Here is a 16,178-nt window from a genome sequence, read left to right as displayed (position 1 = left end):
GGACGGACGAACAGAAATTGACAGTTTTAGAAATACATGAGGAATACGTAATGAACGATGATGTGATAGGCAAGTTTCCATTGAAAACCACTGATGTGGAAGTGCGTAATTGAGTTTAAATTTGAAATAAGAATAGGTAAATTTTCATTAAAAAGTCAATTTTCAACAAAATAAAATAAATGTTTAACCAAATAGATTAATTTTAAATCAAGATGATATAATTTCCCTAAAAAATATTTGTTATAGATAAAACAAGTGAAAGTTAAATTTTCAGAAAAAAGGTCATTTTCGATAATAAAAAAACTATTTTTCAATCTGAGATGAATTTTCAACAGAAAAAATATTTTTAATTTAGGAAGATGAATTTCCTGCCAAAAATTAATCTTTTTGGCAGAAAATTAATTTTCCTGAGTTAACAATATTTTCACTTTTTTCTGTTTGAAAATTCATCTCTTAGATTGGAAAATAGGTTTTTTCTATAGAAAAATAATTTTTTCGACTTAAAAGTTAACGATTTCATTGTTGGTCTGAAACAGATCTTTCTTTTAGAGAAATTGTATCATCTTGGTTTAAAAATAATCTTTTTAGTTAATAATTATTTTTTTATTAAACATGACTTTTTTAAATTGAAAATTAAAATGATCGAATTTTGGTCAAAAACTTACCTTTTTTAGAGAAATTAAATCTTTTTGGTTAAAAATTCATCTTTTTGGTTGAAAATTTCTTTCAAAATTAAAAAATTTGGTTGAAAATACATGTATTTTGTTAAATTTAATCTTTTTTGATAAAAAATTAATCTTTCTGTTAAGAAAGTAAACAAAAACAAATGTTCGCTACATGCACATTGCCGTTGCGCGGGAGAATGTCGTGCACGATATAACTCGGCAAACAGAAAAAGCTACACAGTTTAGAAAAATAAAAAGATCATAAGGAATAATTTGCACACAAAAAAAGTGAGAAAAAAACGGGCTCAAAACGAAAAATCAGAATGAAACTTTTTTTAAAATTTTTCTATCTGAAATTTTGACTTTTTTTCTAGAATTTCACAGTAAAAAGGGTACTTACCCCTACATAAGACCTATAAATTTTAGTAAAATAGGTTAAAAATGTCTGGGATGTAATATTTTTAAAAAATCATCAAAAAATTCAATGTGACGTCACTTCTACAATTCTGAAATTTTTTCAACAATATTTTATCACAATATCTTACCTACCTAACACTAATATTTATCCCAGTTAAAATAAAAACACTCTTATAGCTAACAACTCTGATATTTCTGACTTGGAACCTCTCTTTAGGTAATATTTTAAATAATGCGATAAATAATAAATTCGGAAATTTCAGAATTTTGGGGATTTTAATAATTCGTTATTTTTCTAATTGACTGGAGACACGCTAATAATTGTTATTTATTTACTCATCTGCATTTTGGCACCATTAGATAAATGTTTCACTGCTTTTCGGTGGTAAACAGAATGAAATAATCCCGGCATCTCCTCGTGTATTTCGGCAGTCTATGTAAGCACACCGATCGGTAGCACTTGGCGACATTATTTTTATTCTGTTTTCACTTTAAAACACTTTTTGAATAATTCACTACCAGTAAACTATTGATTAAGCTCAAGTTCAATGTAAAAATAATATCCAATCACGTAAATACCAAAGGCTTTAATCGCACCGGCATGTGTGTGTTCCTTTGTTGTGAAATTAGGGAAACAAGTGAGTGCAGGTCTACATGCGTACGTCGTCGTATAGCGATTTAAAAAATCACATGATCCAGTTTAAATTTTTTGTAAATTGTGACTCCTGTTTCTAATTGTTATTTTAATAATTAATTAACTTTTTTTCTTTTATAAAACTTTGACTACAATTAGAAAGTACAGCCAGGATTACATTAATAATAACTTTTTTCAATGTGAAATTCGATATGTGTATATATAATAGAGCGGAGTGAGAATGATCAAATTGGTCAAATCGTTTGAGCTGAGCGAAAAAATTTTGTGGGTAGACATCCGAAAAAAGTAAAAAGAAAATAATAATTTTGAAATCGGTTAATATCTTCTGTTCCCTTTTTTTATTTGAAAATTCCAAAAAGTTTCCCTATTGCTTCGAAAATTATGGCGAACTTTTTCTATGTTTAGTTTTTTTTCTAGTGAATAATAATAAAAATTTTAAAATAAACAAATTTTTTTTGCTTAATTTAGAATTTTTTGAAAATGGCAAAAAAAGATATTTTTTTATTGAGTCCTATACAAAAACTGCACATAGAAAAAATTCCCCATAATTTTCGAAAAAATAGGGAAATTTTTTGGAATTTTCAAAAATTTAAAATTTTAAATCAAAAAAGGGAACAGAAGATATATTAACCGATTTTAGATTTTTGTTTACTTTCTTTGAATGTCAACCCACACATTTTTTCGCTCAGCTCAAACGATTCGACTAATTTGATTATTTTCACTCCACCCTAATATACTTATAATGTATACATAATAATATAATTATATTAATTAATTTATATAATTAAAATTTATATGTATATATATTTAAATAAATAAAAATAAACTGTTAATATGCGCCTGCTTGCGAAAAATAATTTTGCTGAAATATTTTCATTGACTTTTAATTTTTTCAATAATATTATTAATTAAATAATTAATTAATTAGCTGAATATGATATTTAGGTATGTTTTAGTTTTTTATCTTTTACATAGAAATATGAAAGAAGAATGTACCTTTTTTTGAGCATAAAAGGATCTCTTTAAATTGTCCGGAATGTTAACATAAAAATTCGTAGTATTATACTTTTTACGAATAAAATAGTAAAGGAAAACATTTTTTGATATTGCACTAAAGTATTTTTTAGTTTCTTTTTTTTTTAAATAGAAATATGAAAATAAAGTGAATATTTTTTTTATATAAAAAGTATTCTTTAAATAGTCCAGAATGTTCACGTAAATATTCCAATTATCCTCTTTAGGAATACAATATTAAAATAAAACTTTTTATTCTTTTACTTTTCACAAGTATTTATCATAAAAATAAAATATGGAATTTCAAGGTCAGGATTTTCAATCAATTACTTTAATTACTGCCATGTTATTTATTTTTGAATATTATTGTTAAATTTGATTTATGTATAACCAACAGTAAAATTTGTCATACAATGGTAAATTTATTCCATTCTTTCTAGATCTACATTTTATACCTAATTATCTTTATCATCTTTTCAGTGACTTGTTCATTCTTAATTTCCATAACACAATTTTCTAATTTTTAAGAAATATAAATAAATTACATATACTAAGAATATGTTCAAATAAAGAAAAGTGACTTTCAGTCCTGGAGAATAAATCAATAATATATAATAATTAAAAAATTTCAAATTCCCGCTCGAACAAAGCAGAGTTTATTGCGCCGTCTCGTGGCATGTGGTCAAAATAATCCGTTTAAATGTAGCGGCATTGCCGAATTTAGCAGAAAAGTACCGGAAAAAACAAAGCCACAAAATCGCCGATAGCGCCGCTCTCGTGACATGTGGCCTAACTAGACCCTTCCCGCATCTAGGTAAAATATCTTTGTCAGAACGTTGTCAGTCCCATTACTAACCTCATCCTATCATCTATGTCTGTACCATAGACATAGGAAACAAGAGACTTGGCATGCCATTGCGGGGTGATGCAATGAGGGGAGAGGTCCGCCACCTTTTGATGTCCCGCGACAAACATGGCAGCGTTAACATGTTTATATTTTCATGCACAGTTTGTCGGCAAAAATGCTCGTGGGCATAATCAAATGGCACATCGTAAGATGGCGGCTCTCTCCACTCATGGAATTCTCCCACCTCCCGTGGATTCGACCCCGCTCGCCAAGGTTAGGACGGAATGGCCTAGTCCCATGTTTTCTATGCCCATGATGTACATGTACAATACTAGCGCCGTACTCGGGGCGAATTTGAACTATTATTACATGAAAAAAATATGCTTATTTTCGCTTACACCCGTTTGGTCGTCTTACGTCTATTTTCCATGTTTGATCCAAACTTATGTATTGACATATCATTTGACATTTTTATTCTGTGAAATCTTTGATGAAAGGTGTTTTAACTGTTTACAGAATTTGACGGAGCGTTAAGTAGTTTGTGCAATATATGTTTATTAAAGCCTTAACAAGAGTAGTTATATAGGTATACTTTGTGATGTGATCTCTTTGAAAAGAGAAAAAAGAATATTATGCATATTATGAAAGGCTAAATCATGGAGAAATCATGTTGGAATACTATCTTTTAATTTGCCTGTGGACGCGATTTTCAATTCTAATAACGTCAGTGAGCTCTTGCAGCGTCATGAAATAAGTGAGTGTTAAAAAATTTGGCCGTACATAATTTATCACATTTCTGCGCATTAATTACGTAATGATTTGCTGTATGATGTATCTGCTATCAGTTTTTTGCACATTTTTCAGATCTAAAACATTTCGCATTCTGCTAATTGTCATAGGAAATGGTTATGTTTAGAAACTAAATCTGTATCTATTGTATTTTAGGCTACTCGACAAATTAAAAGAATCTCATCTCAGTAAACAAAAACTAATTGGGAGGAATTAAAAAAAATACCACTGTAAAAAAATTTTGGCAATCGAAATCCATGGATTTTTATAGGGCATTTTGAAATCTAGAATTGGAATTGGCTATTTTGAAATTTGATCTTCAAAGTACCCCCTGCATTACAGTCTTAGCTATTCGGCTTAGATTATAGAATAGCTGGTACTACCCTTTATTTCATGGACACATTTTTTTCCAATATCATACTATTTAAATAAGAAATTGAAGATATGTGAATAAAAGTTCAAATTACACTTATTTATAACTTTTTACCTTGCTGTGAGTTCTAAAAGGACTTAAACGGTAAGTTAAACGCGGCAAATTTCAATTTTTGGTAAACTCATATTTGACACGTTATAATAATGCAATTAACAATAATTTTAATGCTTTTTTTTAACAAATCGTTTCGAATTTACTTGAATTTCATTTTCCAATAGTTTGCTTTTGAAAAAAAAACAAAATTTCCAGGAAATAAAGGGGTGTACCAGCTATTCTATAATTTAACCGATATTCGAAAAATACTGTAGATATTCTAATGTTCGTTATCAATTCACAAACCTAGATATGTTTAATTTATTGAGGTTCATTCCGGGGTTAGATTGCAGAATAAGGACGTCATTTATCACCGGTTTTTTGGCTGGAAAAATAATTTTTTCCGCAAAAAACTATTAGAATCTTTAATTGAATGAACGCAAAAGTTTAAAATTATTGGTACTTTTGTTACCATGATATCTCAAATACACGAAGTAACAATAATTTTAAACTTCTGCTTGGTCAAATTGCTTTATTTTTCATTGAATTAAAGATTCTTATAGTTTTTTTGCTTAAACTATTTTTCCAATAAAAAACAGGTAACGCCCCTACTCTGCAATTGCACCCATTCCAGAACAAGGACAAAAAGACCGTAGTCTTCTGGGGAGCAGAAAACATAGGTTTAAGATAGACCTATACCTGCCCATATCGTAGTCTTAACCCTTAAATGTCCCCATGGTTTTAGGTATGTTAAGCTAGCACAACACTATCAATGTATAAAGATGTAACCTATTTCATAATTTAGGGTTCGTTAAGGGCTAATTTGGACCCGTGGGCCCAAATTTTGGGCTCTTTTATTTTTTGTAAAAAATAGTGTTTGCGCTAGCTTAAGGTTAAGCTGGCCGAACATGCTGTTAAACGTAATAAAAATGATTGCACGGAAAATTCACCTTATATAATAATGCAGGGCTCATTTAGGACTTTAGGAATATGATAATGAAAAATGAAAAAAATTGTTTAAATAATTTTTGTTTAAACAATTCTAGTAAAAATAAAGTAAACAAATTTATTTCTTTATTCTAGGTTAAGGATCACTTAGGGCTCCATAAATATGATATTTCAATTAATCAAAAAATTGTTTAAACAATTATTGTTCAAACCAATTTGCCAGAAAAAATATTTTCTCTTCTTTTCTTTTGCACAATTTCAGGCTCATTTAAGGTTCCTGAAAAATCATCGTCCGAAGGACGCGCGATATTTCCTTTGGCCTTTTTTTTAGTTATATATGGTGTTGTGCCACCTTATCGTTATAAAAAATAAATGTAAAAAGTAGTGTTTGCAGTAGCTTAACAATAAGTTGGTTCCAGATTGTTGTAAAATGTAATAAAAATGATTTTACTGAGAATTCACCTTACATAATAGTTTAGGGCTCATTTAGGGTTCTGGGAATATGATAATTAAAAATATAACTAACCATAACTATAAATATAGCTAACTATAAGGTTTATCTTCAGCAAATTGGGACAAAACAATCAAAATTGGTCACAAACATTATACACAAATAATCCAACAACTAATGTTTGCACTTTTGATGCAAATAAACAAATTTATATAATTAAATAGCACGTGTCTGACATACGTATCAGCTGTTTCACAGCAGCACTAGCGCAGCGAGTAGACAGTTTCGAACTTCTACTGGTCTGTGGGTAAAACAGATGGCATGATTACCGACAGAGAAAGTTAGAAGTCAAACTTTTGCTGTAAAGACTAAACGTGTCCGTCGATAATCATTATTTTCATAAATAAACTTTTTTCTTCCCCCAACTCTTTGAAAGGTCACAAACGATCCTTTAGTACTTATTAACATTTCCCGAACAAAATTTCAGCGTTATTCAAACTTTTATTTTTTGATATGGATGAAAAATATTGATCTTAGGACTGACTTGATTAGCTGTTATTACTCATCACACGGCCTTAAGTCCCAAAACGAAGGAATTTCTCTCTTACGTTTGAGCTTCAATAATTTTATAAAAAAGGCAAAGAATTAATTGTCAAATGCTCTTTTATACTATTTTCGGGTATGCTCTACACGATGCAATGGTTTAAAAAACGGAAAATATCGATTTTCCATTAATAATTAACAAATTAAGAAAATGACCTTTTTTTAAGCAATTTTTTTTCAATAAAAAAATATAGAGGGAAGGCATTTTTTTACCGTCTTAAATGTGCAGAAAATATATGAACTTTTCAAGTCCGTCGAGTTTTTTTATCTACGGTTTTTTTTTTAAAAATTGCGGCCAAAAAACGGAAACCAAAAATGTTAAATTTCGTTTTCTTCGATATTTTCGGCGATTTTTTCGCTCAATTCATATAAATATTTAATTATTTCAGTAAAAAGGTTTTTGAATAGTGTAATTTTAAACAAAATTAAAATATTTAGTGTTACATAGGTGAAATCATGATACTAAGATTATAAAAAATCGTTTTATTGCTATTTTAGTGTTAAATAGGTAAAATAATGATATTAAGATTATAAAAAATCATTTTATTGTTATTTTACTTCATTTTCACACCAAAATCCAATGCAGAGACTGAAATATTGTTTTTTCCAACGATTGAGTGATTCACAGATATTATTTTTATAAAATTAAAAGTTCATGTTTACTAATATACAATTTTACATGAGTGCTGTGTAACACCGAAGTGCGAGAGAATATAAGTTAGAGAATAGATAACCGCGGTTCCACTGTACTTCAATGATTATGCTTGAACTTCAGTGTTACACAGCAGTCATGTAAAATTGTATAACAGAAAACATGAACTTTTAATTTTATAAAAATAATATCAGTGAATCACTTAATCGTTGGAAAAAACGATATTTCAGACACTGCATTGGATTTTGGTGTGAAAATGACATAAAATAGCAATAAAATGATTTTTTATAATCTTAATATCATGATTTTACCTATTTAACACTAAATATTTTTATTTCGTTTCGAAATAAACTATTCAAATACTTTTGTACTGAAATAATTAAATATTCATATGATTTTAGCCGAAAAATCATCAAAAATATCGGTAAAACGAAATAAAAAATTTTTGGTTACCCTTTTTGGCCGCCATTTTGTTTAAATAAATCGTAGATAAAAAAAATCAACGGGTTTAAAAAGTTCAAACATTTTGTGCACATTTGTGACGGTAATTAAATTCCTTTCCCTTCTATTTTTTGATTTAAAAAAATTGCTTAAAAAAAGGAATTTTTTTAAATTTGTTAATTATTAATGGAAAATCAATATTTTCAGTTAATTAAAATGTTTCATCGTGTAGAGCATACCCGAAAATAGTAGAAAAGAGTATTTTACAATAAATTCTCTGCTTTTTTTATAAAATTATTCAAGCTCAAACGTAAGAGAGAAATTTCTTCGTTTTGGGACTAAAAATGGGTTAAAAACTAAAAAAATATCGAAAAAATTGCATTTTTTTACTAAAAATCAATAACTTTTGTAATTTTCAATATTAAGAGCTAAAAATTCCAATGGATATAGTCAAGGCATACTTTTTAGAAAACCCAAGGTTGATTACGCGTGTTTAAAAAAAGGTATTTTTTTTGAAAACTGAAGTTGAAAATTTTAGGTTAAAAAAAACATATTTTTTCAAAGGTATGTATTTATTTAAAAAAACATGATGTTTAAAAAAAAGTTATTATTAATAAATCATACAAAAATATAAATTTAATGATAACAAACTTTACATGCCAGCACACTCCTTGCAAAGTGCTAATCGATGGTCTTCGCAAGCAGTGGCACCAATCCTATTTGAAACAGGTCGGGCGCATCTACTTCAAACAGGCACCCCCCCCCCCCCCCCCCCCCCTTCTGTTTGAGAAAAAAGAATACGATGAGTAAAAAAAAAAGAAGAAAAAAAAGAACAAGAGCGACGATGAAAATGAGAATAATGATGATACATTTCTACGTGAAAACACATTTATTTCCTCAGGCACTTGTGTAGCAAATAAATTCTAGAAATACGTAAATATCACGCCAAAATTTCAAACATAAAATCAGAAAACTTTCTTCTAGCTTAATTTTAAAATAAATAATTGATAATAATTTTTCTATACAATAAGGAATCAGCAATTTGAATATAAAAAGGTATAAGAGATCAAATTACATTACTAATAATTTAAAATCAAAACTCTAATGTACTATTTCGCATAAATATTAAAGACTCAAATTGTTAGGACTTGAATGACTTATTTTTATCAGTTATTCAAAAAATTTTTAAATGATGGGAGGATGGATCGAGAATATATTAAATATTTCTCAATTCATTGTCTTTTTACACATTTTTGAAAAACTTTCAATGTTTTTAAAACATTAGGAAACATTGTTGATTCATTATTTAGTTTTTATTGTTATAATATTGTAAAATCGAAATAAGAGAATTGTTTCAATCACTCGAAAGTGATCTGAAAATCTAAAAATATTTAAAATTAATGTTATAAGTTGAAAAATTATGTATGGATTTGAGCACATGGCTGGTCTGATGATAAGTTAGACAAATTTGTATTGGATTTATAAAAATCTGTTTAGGGGAAATATATTAATCAATCTTTTGCTACGATATATTTGTTTTAATCGAATAAATTAATCAGGATACGTTCTTGCATCAGTTATAATTGCCAATTCGAAGAAAATGATTAGTTACTTAACTCTGATCTAGTTTATCTCCAAATGGATTTTTTTGTACTCGGTTTATTTATGCTGGCATATAGCAAAGGGATATATTAGAAGCATTCTTTTTTATGCTTTAAAAAATTCAAAGATACTTTACGAAATTGTGCTCTCATATGTAATATTCGCGAACCTGTGGATAAATATAAATTTAATCGTGCGAATTATGGATTTGTGCACCTTCTGTTTTATTTCACTTACTTTAGAAAGTGAAATAAAATATAAGTTATAATTATAAATAAGTATAATGAGAAAATTCATTGAATTTAAAAAAAGTGTTAATGATTTGAAGAGAAATTTAAAAAGGGAGAGTCGGATTAGGGACGGTCAACTACTGTAAATAACTATTCCTGCCCGGTACGTGACGAATACAAAAGGAACATTATATTATCGTCGTTACACTCTTAAAAGGACCACAAAAGGACCTTGAAAAGGACCGAAATCTCTTTCCCTTATTTTTCGTGCATTTTTAGTTAATTTATTTACACAATATATTTCCCAATTTTCGGCACCCATCTCCGCACGGTTGAATATTTTGGTCAAATTTCTTTTATACGCCATTTACTTAGTCATATCTCATAGCACACAGAGTCGATTTTGTCAATAAAACGCTTACATTATATTCTATATTTTCTAGATTTTACGCGGCGATTAGAGTCGATTTGAAACAATTTAGTCTGAGAGATAGTCTGAGAGATTTCGGTCCTTTTCAAGGTTCTTTTAGTGGTACTTTTAAGAGTGGTGCGACGGTAATATAATGTTCCTTTTGTATTCGTCACGTACTGGACAGGCAGAGTTATTTACAGTAGTTGGCGTTCGTTAATCCGACTCTCCCTTTTTAAATTTCTCTTCAAATTATTAACATTTTTTCTAATTTAACGAATTTTCTCATTGTACTTATTTATAATTATAACTTATATGCTAATATACAATTTTCTAGTTGAATTAAAAAATGTTTTTTTTTTACGTATCTCATTCGATTTACGAGAAACGTTCTGTTAATTCCAATTTTAAGCATTTAAAAAAAAAGTTAGATATCTGAAGTCACCGCAACCCATAGATTCTGAATTATAATGTTTTAGGTTGTTAACTATTAAATTAAAAAAAATCTGCTTCTAAATTTTAATCTGAAAGGTCAACAAAGGACCCTAGAGTGTCGGCTACTCTATTGACATAGCCCCTCTGCTTCTTATCTATGATCGAATTCCTATTTCAATTTCAGCCTCTCTGCTTTTTATTTATGATCGTATTTCTATTTCAATTTCGGAAAGGACATTTTAAAGCCTTTAAAACATTTGAAAGAACTACCTGGACCCTTGAATATATCTAACGATAAAATGATCCGTGCATTGTTATGAGATTGCGGTCAGTTAAAAAAACTGACATTACGAAATCATGGATTAATTTAATTTTAATTAGCATAATAAATTTATAAATATAATATCAAGAATGTGAAAAAAAGATGAATGAAAATCGGTTAATATTTGCAGTAATGATGGACATCTTTAGGGAATACATAACTTCTGTGGATTTACACTGTAGTTTATTTTATCAATTGTTTCCCCCTGTAAGCCGTAAGAATGGTCAAACCTTATTTTCTTTAGGATACTTAGTACTTTCAAAAAGTGTATTGCTTTAAAAAAATTTCCTCGTAACTCGTAAAAAAAATATTATTTTATGCAATTCATGACACAGTCAACGAATAGTAAAAGTACTTTTCCTCATACCTCGGTCGAAAGTACGTATCTTCAGCATCAATTTTGAGGTAGAAAGCTTAAGATTTGTGCATCGGTAAGGTTATGCGCACGCCATCTGTAACATCGTGGGCAAAACATTTTATCGTGCACATCGACAAATAAGACGTGCTCCCAACACGTCGACCTTGCGCTACTGCACATGCGATGAACCATTATGATCTCATAACTTTTTTCCCATCCTGCTTCCATTTCGAGAAAAACTTGGTATTTGGATTTTTATAAATTAAAAATAGAATTCCTTCAGATACGGCTCCAGCGAAAGCTTTTATTTCATAAAAAAAAATAGCGTAAGACTTTCCAGATACAAAATTAAGAGAAGCATTCATGGTTTTCGTACCTTTGAGTTGAATTCATCTCAATGGAGCCGTGTAAAAGTGTTTATACACTTTTACGTTACCTGTTCTTTTCAATTAAAAATAAAATATCTGCATTTTATTTCTATTTTTATGAATATAACGTCTGCATTTTTCTACCTAATATGAATGTAATCTTATACTCTTTCTCAAAAAATTAAGTGAAATTGTATAGAAATAACAATCATTTTCGCAATTATTCTCTATTGAATTACTCTCTTTCTGATCCCCACTTATTTATGTTGCAGTCGAAAAGAGACAAACGACAGTCGCCCTTGGCGAGTGGCGGTTCTTTGGTCACGGTGGGATTTCCCAAAGTTTAAAGTATTTTCAAGTAGTATCAGGGATAGTCACAGTGATCACGGAGTAGTAGCTTCAGCGGTCTTTGTAGTAGTCTGTTAGTCTCGTTAAGTAGTTCGGCAGTAGTCGGCTATCTGACTTCCAGAATACTCAGTGCCCAGCTCCTCGCCTTCGCCTCGGGCATCAATGGAGTATTCAATTCTGAATTTATAGGACCCACGGTTTAATTTTGTTATCTACTTTTTAGCATACGTCATCCACATAATCATATCTCGGAGCAAGATAAGTCAGTTTTTCTATAATATCCCTAGTAAAAGTATCAGATAGGGATTCCTTTCAAACCAATCCGAATCATTCCGGAGGAATTTTATTAAAAATCGAAAAACCGGCTCTGCTTGCTTTAAGATATGGTTATGTGGATGACGTATTCATAAAATTAGAGAAAAATATTCAACCGTGCGTCCTCAAAATTCAGAACTGATAACGCATTCTGATAAAGATCATTAAGACTGTTGGAGCACGAGTATATTAAGACAGGACAGCACCTGGGCGGAGCATGCCTCCCACCACTTCCGAACAACTGGCACTCTGTACGAGCGCCAGTGCCAGAGGTGTGAAATAGTTGGCGCGCTTATTTAAAAATATAGCTGATATAATTTATTGAATTCCGCATGTTCCGTTGAAATTACAATCTTGCGATTAAACTTTGCGAATCGTGCCTGCAAATGCTTAAAATTATGATTCATTCTTCTCGTACACGCAATGAAATTTTACAATTACACTTTTGCGAATCGTGCCTGAAAATTCTTCAAATTATGATTTATTCTTCTTGTACTCATTATCAAATTTTACAATTACAATTGTGTGATTCGTGTCTAAAAATTCTTAAAATTATGACTTATTTTTTTCGTTCACATGATCAAATTGAGTGTAAATATTTAGGGTAACTTTTCTCAACTAATCAAATATGCCATAAACCAGACATTCCCAGCTAGGGGAAGTTCTTGCAAATACGAAATATCTCTCAGGGTGCTTGGTGCAAACTTTTTAATATTAATTTGTAATGGTGACTAGAGTATTAATTATTTTATTTTAGTATTGTTACATTTATTGACAATAAATGTAATTAAAAAGAGAATTTTACAAAGTTTTTCTTTGTTGTAAAAATGTGCATTATTCAATATTTTAGTATAGTAATAGTGTAGAGAAATTTTGGGTGATACTTTTTGCAGTATAACACTTTATTAATATCATGCACAAGCTAGAAAAGTACGTTACATAAATGAAATATAATTATAAAATCTGAATCCTATTTAGTATCAGTAAATTCAGATATGTTCCACTAAATATTATATGTATTATATATAATATTCGAAAGTGAATTTGAGCCTACTACGTTGATATGTTTGAGATTAAAAATTTACTGAAGTCTTTAAGTTTCAAGACTTTGAACCGCAGTTTAGGTAGTCGCTTACAGTTTTCACTGTACAAACTACCTGTGTATCATCAGGACAGGTAATATTTGGAGGCAGGATATTTTTTTATACATCAGTAAATATTTTGCTGATGACTTTGTGTAAACTAGAAAAAGTGCTACAAAGTTTGTTAATTTTTATTAGGAATGATTTGTCATTGAAACATAATTATAATGCATATTTAAAATAGCAGTTGGAACGATATTAATGGTTAAAATATAAATAAGAAAAAATATTTCGTTCATTTGAACTTTCGGAACTTCAGGTACATGAAAAACTGTAACTGCATTGTGATTGCTATTTCATAGTGGGCGATTTGTAATAATATCAATTTTTAAACAGCTTTTTCGACGTATAGAGGGCGGGAAGGTAAAAGGAGGTAACTGAATACAACAAAATGTTAAATATACGTCGTGTAGAAAGAATTTGGTTAAAATCATATTTTCATCTTATCATTACTTTAAAGCTACATTGTCATGTCAATTAAAAATAAAAAATGTTTTGATACAAATATTTTCATGATATAAAAGACACATATTTTAATAACTTCTTGGTTCAATAATAAACAATGGAAATTTTATTCTTTATCACTACCTACACTGTAAAAAATGTTATGTTGAAAATCACATTCGACCATAATTTAACCTGTTGGACGTTCAGAACATGACTGTAAATAAAGTAGTAAATTGACGAGACATGAATACTAATTAACATTGTGGTGTAACTAAACTGAAAGGAATATTGTGATAAAACCGCGACCGCGATAATTTGACAGTTGATGTGTAAACTTGCATCTTACTACACTGGAAACTATTTGACCTATTTAATAAGTTGTAAAGATACATACAGCATTGCATTTAAATGAGACTGTGAATTTAAAAATAACAGCGTATTTACAATTTTTCTGTGTGATTTAAATTGACGGAATGTAGAAGTGATTGATAGAGAGCGGAATTACATGCAGTATGTTATTGCCACTGGTGGCTAGGCGCCTAAGCCGGAAAACAAAGGAGTGTTCGGTTATTCTACCTCCATTTTTTTACGAGATATTCCTCATTGTATGAGACTGTCTCTTTGATGGCGAAAATAATGTTATTTTAAATAACTTGTACGAACTGTCTACCTTTACGGAATCTTCCATAAGACTAACCCCTTTTCCAGCTCGTTCAGGGCTAAAGTCACAGAAAATTTCGTGATATTAGTCAGCGCCTAACTTATAATAAAAAATTATTAAGTTTTCTACAAGCAGTATTACTGGCTTTGCTTTGGACAATTCATGTTTTTCTTGTTAATTGACAAGCACAAAGTTTTACCACGCACGTGGCTGTGAATTTACACGCAGTGTGTTTTTTTCAGGGTCGCTCGTTTTTTTACGCAAGAGTCTCGTTCATTCACGCAAAGTTTCGTAACGCCACTGCATATTATATGGGTTGATTAGTTTCCAACGTATCACGATGTAAAATAACACAGAATTTTTTTACAGTGCATAAGCGAAAAATCGTCTGTTACACTGTCTAATTGAAAATGGACTGTTTCGGAAATGAATAACTTTTTTTTCATAAAACTTTCTTCTATATATTGACCAACTGAATATCTTGGGCACATGTCACCAAGGAAAATAAAAATTCTAATTCTTCACACGATTTTAAGTCACTTTTCAGAATCCCCTAAATTCTAACCTTAAAACTTAAACTTTATTTTCTCGGAACTAAGTGATTTTTCCTTATCAAACTTTTTTCATCTGCATTCAGTAACTCGACATCTCGGGGACGGATTATCAGTTTATTTTTGGAATAGATATTTTATTTTTATCACTGTCTTAATTCAACTCAGAGATAGTAAAAAAAGTGGCACACAATGATATTTGTTACTTACCTTCCTGTGCCTTTTCTACTTCGTCCCTAAGAATTGAAAAAGTATCAGTCAACCAAAACTGTGATATTAAAATATTGAATAATGGGCAATAAATAAATACTTTGCACAATCCTCCTTTGAATTACATTAATTGAAAATAAATATATAAATACTGAAATAAAATAATTAAAACCATAGTCACTATTACAATTTCATATTGAAAAGTTAGTCGCCCTAAGCACCCTCACAGATATTTCGTATCTGCAGTGCTGCTTGCGTCGGAGAGGATAGCATCTAGCGCGCGTCTACCACCGCCCTTGCTCTCCAGTCGAAAGAGTGGTGGACGCTGAACATGTGTTCCTGGCGGGAAGTTCCCCCAGCTGGAAATGTCTGCCATAAACCAAAAAGGTGACTAGAAATGAGTCCTATGTGAAATATTAATTCCATGATTAATTTAGAATCCATGGTCCGTGAGAAGGTACCCATACTGTTGCTGTCACGCTAAGAAGTAAAATATTTTCAATTGATTTTTTTTTGCAAAGTTTGTTGTTTTCGAAATCCTCTTTTTTACTGTTATACTTCACTTTACGATTAAATAAAATCCCTAAGGTTTTATTTCCCCTTTTTCAGAGTTTTTATGTAATCCAGGAAGTTGAATTTTATTAGATTTTACTTTCTTCTTTCTGAAATTTGTTCGCTCTTCGTCGACATGACGTTCTATTCAAGACGAGTTGCGAGTAGATCTCATTATCACCAGCTTCTTTTGCATAGCCCATCACTGTGTTCCAGAGAGTGCTTAGTTTGACTTCACTCTTGGCAGTGCCGAAAAGATGATTCGTTTGCGATGTGGAAG

The 16,178-nt window shown here is 30.0% G+C and overlaps 1 protein-coding gene across 6 annotated transcripts in view; it reads left to right on the top strand.

Annotated features, from left to right (window-relative positions):
* Positions 1-4,024: 4,024 nt before the first annotated feature.
* LOC117183102 (membralin) overlaps positions 4,025-16,178 on the top strand; it is a 429,991-nt gene continuing 417,837 nt past the window's right edge. For all 6 annotated transcript variants that reach the window (XR_004468345.1, XM_033376274.1, XM_033376271.1 and 3 more), the window contains exon 1: positions 4,025-4,352. The gene's annotated coding sequence lies outside the window, so the exon portion shown is untranslated. The remainder of the gene's footprint in view (positions 4,353-16,178) is intronic.

The sequence above is a fragment of the Belonocnema kinseyi genome, chromosome 2 (genome assembly GCF_010883055.1).
Source record: "Belonocnema kinseyi isolate 2016_QV_RU_SX_M_011 chromosome 2, B_treatae_v1, whole genome shotgun sequence".
NCBI classification, from domain to species: domain Eukaryota; kingdom Metazoa; phylum Arthropoda; class Insecta; order Hymenoptera; family Cynipidae; genus Belonocnema; species Belonocnema kinseyi.
Note: the sequence above shows the minus strand (reverse complement) of the source record. Positions and strands in the feature narration are given on the sequence as shown.